The sequence below is a fragment of the Curcuma longa genome, chromosome 4 (assembly GCF_044706935.1).
Source record: "Curcuma longa cultivar G26 ecotype Majalengka, Jawa Barat chromosome 4, ITB_CL_G26_1.1, whole genome shotgun sequence".
In the NCBI taxonomy this organism is placed as follows: Eukaryota; Viridiplantae; Streptophyta; class Magnoliopsida; order Zingiberales; family Zingiberaceae; genus Curcuma; species Curcuma longa.
This window is the reverse complement of record NC_133864.1, coordinates 1,367,310-1,375,180: the sequence shown is the minus strand read 5'-3', so window position 1 is coordinate 1,375,180 and position 7,871 is coordinate 1,367,310. Positions and strand designations below refer to the sequence as shown.

Genomic DNA, 7,871 nt, shown 5'->3' with positions numbered 1-7,871 from the left:
CATCCGGAGCAAGAATTAGCAATCCATCCATCCGTTCGGGACTACTTCGTCACATCCATCCAACCTCGACGAGGAGATTGCAAGGCGAAGAAGACGATAATCATTGATAAGTTTTATTTTCTCTTTCAATTTCAGATTTATGATCTAAAATATATTTCTTTTAATCTTCTTCATGTTGCATCCCCTCCGTCATGGAGTAGAATCTTAGATTCTAGGATGTAAAAGGAATCGAGGTGTATTGTGGATGATTGTAACTATGAGTTTGTGTTTACCATGTTCTATGATATATTTGTGCATTTGCTTTATGGATTTGTGTCTTGTGTTTATTTGATGATATGAATATGAATGGTATGAATCTATAAGGATGAGGGTAAGTTGTGGTTTAAGGAAATTTAGGATTGTATGACCGAGGTGCCTTGTGACAGAAGGTGAACCTTTAACCGGACTTTCCGAGAAAATTCTTAGGCTATAATGAATCTTTATGAGAAATAGCTAATGATTATTGATTGCTAGGGAGAGGTCCTTAATTGGGTACTCGGTAATAGGGGTAGGACACTAGTAGTATGCTGGAGTGTCAGGTGACAGCGGGAGAGCTATAACCAGGCTATCTGGATGTCATCTCAAACTAGTAATCGTAACGTTAGAGGATTATTAATTTTATTCCGAGAAAACTTGACGAAGTCCAATTGGATATTTTGGTTTTATGCAATTGTGCAAACATTGAGGAATGGTAAGGAGTCCATAGTCAATCAAACATAATCTCGAGGAATCTGAAGTCCTAGGATCGTTTTCTCAATCCTGTCACTAGTTGATTTTTCTTCGATTGAGGTCTAGGAGCTCGATTTCACTCTCACTTTCCCCATCTCAACCCAAATTACGTGAACTCTCCATTCTTCTTGTGTTAGTTTAGTGATTGATTCCTCGATCCTTGTGGTTCGATATCTTTTTATTACTTGACGATATCCTGTATACTTGCGGAGCCCATCAATATTATATTAGATTAGATATAAATTAAGTTATATATAAAATAGGACTGACAAATTAAATTCCTCACAGGAATATAAAAAGCTACTGTTCTCTCTCTCTATATATATATATTATAATTCTAGTTCAACATGATTATTTTCTAATAGAAATTAAGAGTTTCAATTCCACTAAATAATTTCTAATCACATCAAGTTATATAATCATTAAAACTCCTCAGTGGCATGCCTTTTCTTTTTATGATTACTTAAAATGCTTAAAAAGATGAGACGTGCCACTTTGGAGAGTTATATAGTGAGTTGAAGTCATTTGAAAACCTCTTAATTCTTAATCTCTTAACAATATAGTTTTTATAGTGTTAACGTAATATACGATTTTTTTAGTTTAAATTGAGTTACACTGAAATAATCTTATAATTTTAGTTTGATTTTAATTTAGTCACTGATATTGATTAGGAAAGGACATGCGTATAAGCATAGATAGGTACAGAGTCACGCACACATATATATATATATACGTGCGTGAATAAAAGTGAATAAGTTGTACTAAATCCTTGAAATATCAATTTTAATTATTTTGTTGTACATATACGTTGAGTAGTACCATATTTGTGATTGGTAAGTTGAGGTTCAATTGGCTGCAAAGAATCTGAAGTTAATCCAAGTGCTCCAGACAAAGCCGAGTTCAGAAGATCAGTAAAAGAAAAGGAAATATCCTCAAGAGGGGACTGAGCAAAGACAGCAAGCAGCCTTTACTTGTTTCTTTGTTACCCCCTGCAAGCTGGGAAATATGATTATAGCTACTATACCTATCTACTCTACCCCCTCCTCTCCATTTCAATCCCATTATACCACTGCTAACTAGCTAGGGTTTTGAGTAGTTCACTTTGGATGTGTTTTATAATTTCTCGGCTTTTAATTTTAATTGCTTAGCTCCTGCATGCACCATAAAGAGTGGGTCATCACCTTTGGGGTGGTAATGTTTTGCTTTCTCCCTGTCTTGTAGGCTATAAATCCTCCACACCAACTCATCCTTGGTCCCTCATCCTTTTCCTCTCTTCTTCTTCTTCTTCCTATTTAATTTTCACTTTTCCTACAGCTCAGAGATCAGGTGGTGGTGGTGCATGGTGTTTTAGATTTCTTGTCTCAGACTCATGCATCGACTGGCCTTACTTTTCTTGTAAATACTCTCTTCTCCTTTGAGGAAGAAAATTGCATCTGATCATGAAAGAGAAGTCACGAAGAGTACAGCTGTGAGCCTGTGATGGTGGTGTGGAGTTAAGATCTACAGGTGAAATGGATGTGCCTGGCTCCCTGTATGCCACACACATAGATCAATCCATGGTGTGATTGGCTACTCTGGGTGGCATGCAAGGAGCCAAGCATGTCTCTCTCTCTCTCTCTCTCTCTCTCTCTCTCTCTCTCTGAGGGAGGGAGTTGTTTTGTGTCTCATGCATGGTGATACTGGACATACTACATGCACCACATATGATCACATATACTTTAAGACTGGACTTGGTGATGTCTATTGATGTCTGTTTTTTATCTTTTGCACGAGTTTTCCAAGTTAAGAGCTTGTTGATGTGCAAGCTCACGTTCCCCATAATTTTTTCATTTAATTTGTCACTCAGGGTGTAAGAGCCAGTTATTCTAGCTAGTTGATGATACAGCATGCTTGTCATAAGTCAATGACTTGGCCAAGAAGTTTTATGATTCTTATACACCATCTTGATCATGATAATATATAGTTAGTTCTTTTCCTTTCTTTTCTTCTTGCAAAAGTAGAAGGTCATGAATTGTGTGACAAGCTGAAATATGTTTTTAGTAGTTTGCAGAGCCAAGCTGTATATATTTTATATGTTAATCTAGAGAAACATCTTTTACTTGTGTGGGTTTGTCCATTGTAGCTGATAGAGTTATCCTATTGCTCTGTGATAGCTGAACAGATTCTCTAGGGTTCAGATATGTCAGATACTGTGCATCTGAGTGAGACTTCTCTCTCTCTCCTCCAATCTCAATTGAATATCTTTTCTTGATGTCTCCCTATCTTAGCACACATTATAGAACACATTTAGCATCATCAAACAACACGAATCTTTCTTGGATGCCCTTGAAATTATAACTTCATTTTCTCTATAGGATCATCAAAGACATGTTCATGATGATCGAAAGAGTTAAACTGCTAAGAAAAATTTTAATATAAATTAAATGTCCCTTGAATTATTATTCTCGAACTTGTGATGAAAGAGATGTATCAAGTTATTCTTATTGTTTAATAATGATGGTGAAACTTGGACATATGCATATATGAATAATATATTTGATATACATAAATATATATAGCGTGATGTCGAAGTATGTAAAAGCCTCTGAAACAATTCAGAACCTCGCATGTCCACTTGATACATGCAGGCTCCTCAATGATCTATTAATGTATATTAGTCTGGTCCTCTCACTCTCTTTCACTATTTGCCAGCTTGAAAGCGAGGAGACCGAGGAATTGGACAGCAAATTATAATCAACAATCCTAACACTTACATTTGAGAAATGAGAGATGGAGTAATGGAGAGAACAGTTACCTAGTAACTATATAATAAATTTGAGAGAATGCATATATATTTGTATATCATATGCATTGTACTATACTTTTTGCCTGCTCTTGTTTGTGATAGTGGAAGCAAGAAGAGCTCCCAAGTGTTTTTGGCTCAGACTGCTGCAGCTTTCTAGCTTTCCAAGGCCCACTCCACCAGGCAACTTTATGTGTCATCCACAAGGAATTTTCAAGCTTAGGGAAGCAAACCCTAAATTCTAGCCATTTTAAAACCCCGTGTTAGATCGATGTCTCTGTCTCTCTCAACGCTTTTGTATAAACTATGTGAACTTAGCAGAACAACTCAACACATGGAGTCGAGACAAAGGAAGGAATGCCATTCTCATGCATGTTTACCTCATGATGGCATATACATGGATTCCTTGTGTACTTGACGTTATATATAGATCTTGTAAGTAGCTATAGGGAAACAAGGAAAATAAATTTTAGACACATAATGGAAATAATTACTGACAAGTCAGAGGAAGGACACATGGTGCAGAACTTGCCTGGGACAGAGAAAATATGCACACATATATTGGAGGATGTCCTTTGCAATTTCAGCGACAGCATTATCTCTCTGCATAGGAGTGTTAGGGTTAGGGTTCACATGATCAAATGGAAGAGATGAGATGTTGTCTGACATGGTCCTCTCCTGAAGGACCGAAAGTTTCTGGGTCAATAGTGTTCTGGGTCAGTACAGGCTTCCCATGTGGAATTCCACCAAATCATGGCCTGGAGTTATCAAAGTGTGCCATGCATGTTGCATCACGAAATGCAGTGGCAAGGTGAAAATATAAAAGAAAAGTTTACAGCATGCAAATCCGTCTTGGTTTTCAGTATCCGTTTAGAACTTGAAAAATAAAAAACATTGTTGTTTTCTTAGATCACATAAGATGAGCAGAAATGCTTGGATCCCTCGAACTGACAGGCACCTGCTAGCTTGTAGAGTACGTAAGCTGACTTCGAAGAGAATAAACCAGTATTGCTCCATCTCCCGTGAACCTGCAGCAAGTTCAAGTTCTCCGGATCCGTCGTAACAGATGGAGAAAATTTAGCAAGGGCAATTACGACGTGAAGATTTTTCCATCAGGAAACGCTACTAATTAAGACGAATAAAATCCCTCACCTTCCTTCAAGAAAATGACCAGAACCGGTCTGGTGCAGCCATGCATCTTCTAGCCTTTTCTTTCCGAGTACATGATTTCGAAACAATGAATCTCCAAGGAGATGGTGACATTATCAAAGGGACCGGCCACCACCATTTACAATGTTGAGTCATATTATAAATAAATTGCCTAGAGAACATATGGTTTACAAATAAATTTCAAAGAAGTTAAATTTATGATTGGCGGCTGAGAATCTCGCTGCTGGTGCTAAAAGAGTATCCGGATAAAAGCATTGATTTTTACCTCAACCCATGAAAGAACAACATCGACACACTATTAGAAATAAGATTTTTATAACACTAAAGCATGATGACATTATTAAAATAAAATATCATTTTAAATTTTTTGATATTTTTGATATTTATATAATGTCATTATAAAATATCTATGTTAACTTCAAAAATATCTTAACTCTCATAATACACTGATAATAAAAAATATCATAAAAATATATCTTATTATTATCATAAAGAAAAATTTAAATATCATTTAAACTAATTTGTATTAAAAATTTTAAATATCTTATATTTTTTAATAATGATAATAAAATATATCAGTAATGATAATTTATAAGGTTATTTTAAAATATCATCTTAACTACTCTATAATGACACTATTAAATGTATAATAATTTATAAAGACATTAAATATTATCACTACTATTTATTCAGAATATATAATCTTAATTCACCCACCACATAGAATATAAGATATTATACATCATCATAATTAACTCTACATAAAATAGAAAAAATTTACATATTATCACAATTCAACCACTATATAGAATAGAAAAAATTTATATATAAAATATTCAATTCATTCACCACATCATCATAAAAGTATAAATGAAATACTAAGTGAAAAGTATTAAATCCAAAACTAACTCAATACTAACAAAATATTAAGTTTTAGAACTAACATAATCTTATAAAAAAACTCAACTAATTTATTATGAATCATCTTCAACCATCATATATAAGCAAAATTCAAGTACCTATCACCTACAAAAATAATCCATAAATTTGTATAAGTAAATTAAACAATGAAAATATAAAACTAATGAAAATAATTTAAAAGATTGCATATCATACCAAATGAGAAACATATAAAGTATCATTCCATATACACTATTAGTAATTATTTTCACTTATTGTCAACTACAAATATATTTTATATTTGTTTAAAATTTTAATAACATAATTAATATAAAAAATTAATAAACTTTTATTAAAAGGTTAAAATCATACCAGATGATAATGTTAAATTATCATTCTTCCAAGTGTATCCTCAAACTTTTATAAAAGATCATAAGGTCTAATTAAATTCTCTTCTAGTTCTAGGACAACTAGTATTTGTACTTTATATCAATTTGACTCTAGTTTTTGTCTCCCTACTATAGTATTTGGATCCATGCTGAGGAGCACTCCTTTTGCCATAAATTTTGTTGAATAAAATAAACTTTTGATCAAGACAAGATAACCCATCTACATGAAAGTGCAAAATATAACAAAAATTTAAAGATGTGTAGAACATAAAATAAAAAAATTAAATATAATCTTACCCGTAAAGTTGGACAAGGTGGAATAGAACTTTGTGGATTACTACTTGAAGAAGTGTGCTGACTATTATTACAATTTAAAAGAGGATTTTAGTTTGATTGATCACAACTCTTTGTTACCAACATTGCAAAATGTTAGCCTTACTTTTTAATTTGCTCATCCATCTTTTCTAATTTTGTCTTCTGTTCCAGCATTATTAGTTGATTGCATGTGCCACGATTAGGAACTACTCTCCATAAAGCAGATGGGATAACACCATCACCAAGCATACGTATTCAATCAGGTATATCTGGTTCAATAATTTGAGCCAATATATCATTCTGACTCACTTGATCATTACAATCTTTAGGAAGTTGATTTACTAGTTCTTTCATTGCAGGCTTTAATAATATATGACGTGTTAATATTTATTTAATACATAATGATAATTAAAAAAATATTTTAAATTAATATAATTGAAGAGTATAAAATAGTTTATCAATCTTTCTTCTACAATATTGCTTGAGGGACTTCTATTGACATGAATAAAACAATCATGAAATAATTCAATTCATGTTGGAGAATACCCCTTTTCTTTTGCCTGAAAATATATTTGGTTACTAGTTTCTACATTCATATGCACATAAAATTATAACATGAATAAGAAGAATTATCAAATTTTATTGCACTTGAGTAGATGTCCTTCGAGTGGTCTGATTCATTATCTTTTGCTTTTTAACATCTTTATTTTTTTACTTCTTTTATAATATATAAAATAAAAGTCTACTTGTTAGAATCGGTTAAAAAAACCCCCCGGCGAAGTCGCGATCGCGAGGGACGCGGTCTCCGCCTTCCTCGGACTGGAAATTCGCGGGGATGCGATTTAAGGAGGTGAAAACCCTAGCCAACCACAACCGCTTCTGCCCTACATCGCCCCCACTTCTGCTCCGTTGCCTATGACGCCACTGCCAATGACCGTGATTGTCGCCTCCCAAGGCCGCCTCTGTCGCTTGTCGGGTCCGTGAGCGCCACCTGTCGCGTCCGCGAGTGCCGCCTATCGCGTCCGACGCTGCTCGCTGCTGCTCACGAAGGCGATCACGTGTGGCGAGGAAAGAGCCGTGACGAAGGACCCAGATCCGTCTCCCTTTCCTTTTTCCTCTGCCTGTTCCAGCTGCGACTATTCCTTTCCTCTCTTCTTGTTCCAGTCGACGACGACCCCTTTCTTTCTCTGCTCGTTCCAACCGATAGTGATTCCCGCTGACTCTGAAGCCTCGTCATCCTCCCACCACTCTGATACGCAATCAACCCATTAAGCTGCCACACTCTTCGTGAGGTATCGATTTTCGATTTTAAACTGGGAACTTATTTGTGATATCAATTGGTGTCGGTAATGGTATCAATAAGGGGAAATCTTGGGTAAACCCTAAATAGGATACTACCACGTTCATCCTTAGTATAGATGCAATAACATTGCTACTAATTAGTAGGTTAGATAACAAGTAAGTTAGCTTTATATATATTGTTGAAGGAATGGGAAATATTACATGAAAGTGAAATCAAAAATGACCATTCGACTTATAGGATGGGT

At 34.7% G+C, this 7,871-nt stretch overlaps 1 pseudogene; it reads right to left on the bottom strand.

Moving 5' to 3' along the window:
• Nucleotides 1-6,004: 6,004 nt before the first annotated feature.
• On the bottom strand, nt 6,005-7,029 carry LOC141826319 (uncharacterized; annotated as a pseudogene).
• Nucleotides 7,030-7,871: the final 842 nt, after the last annotated feature.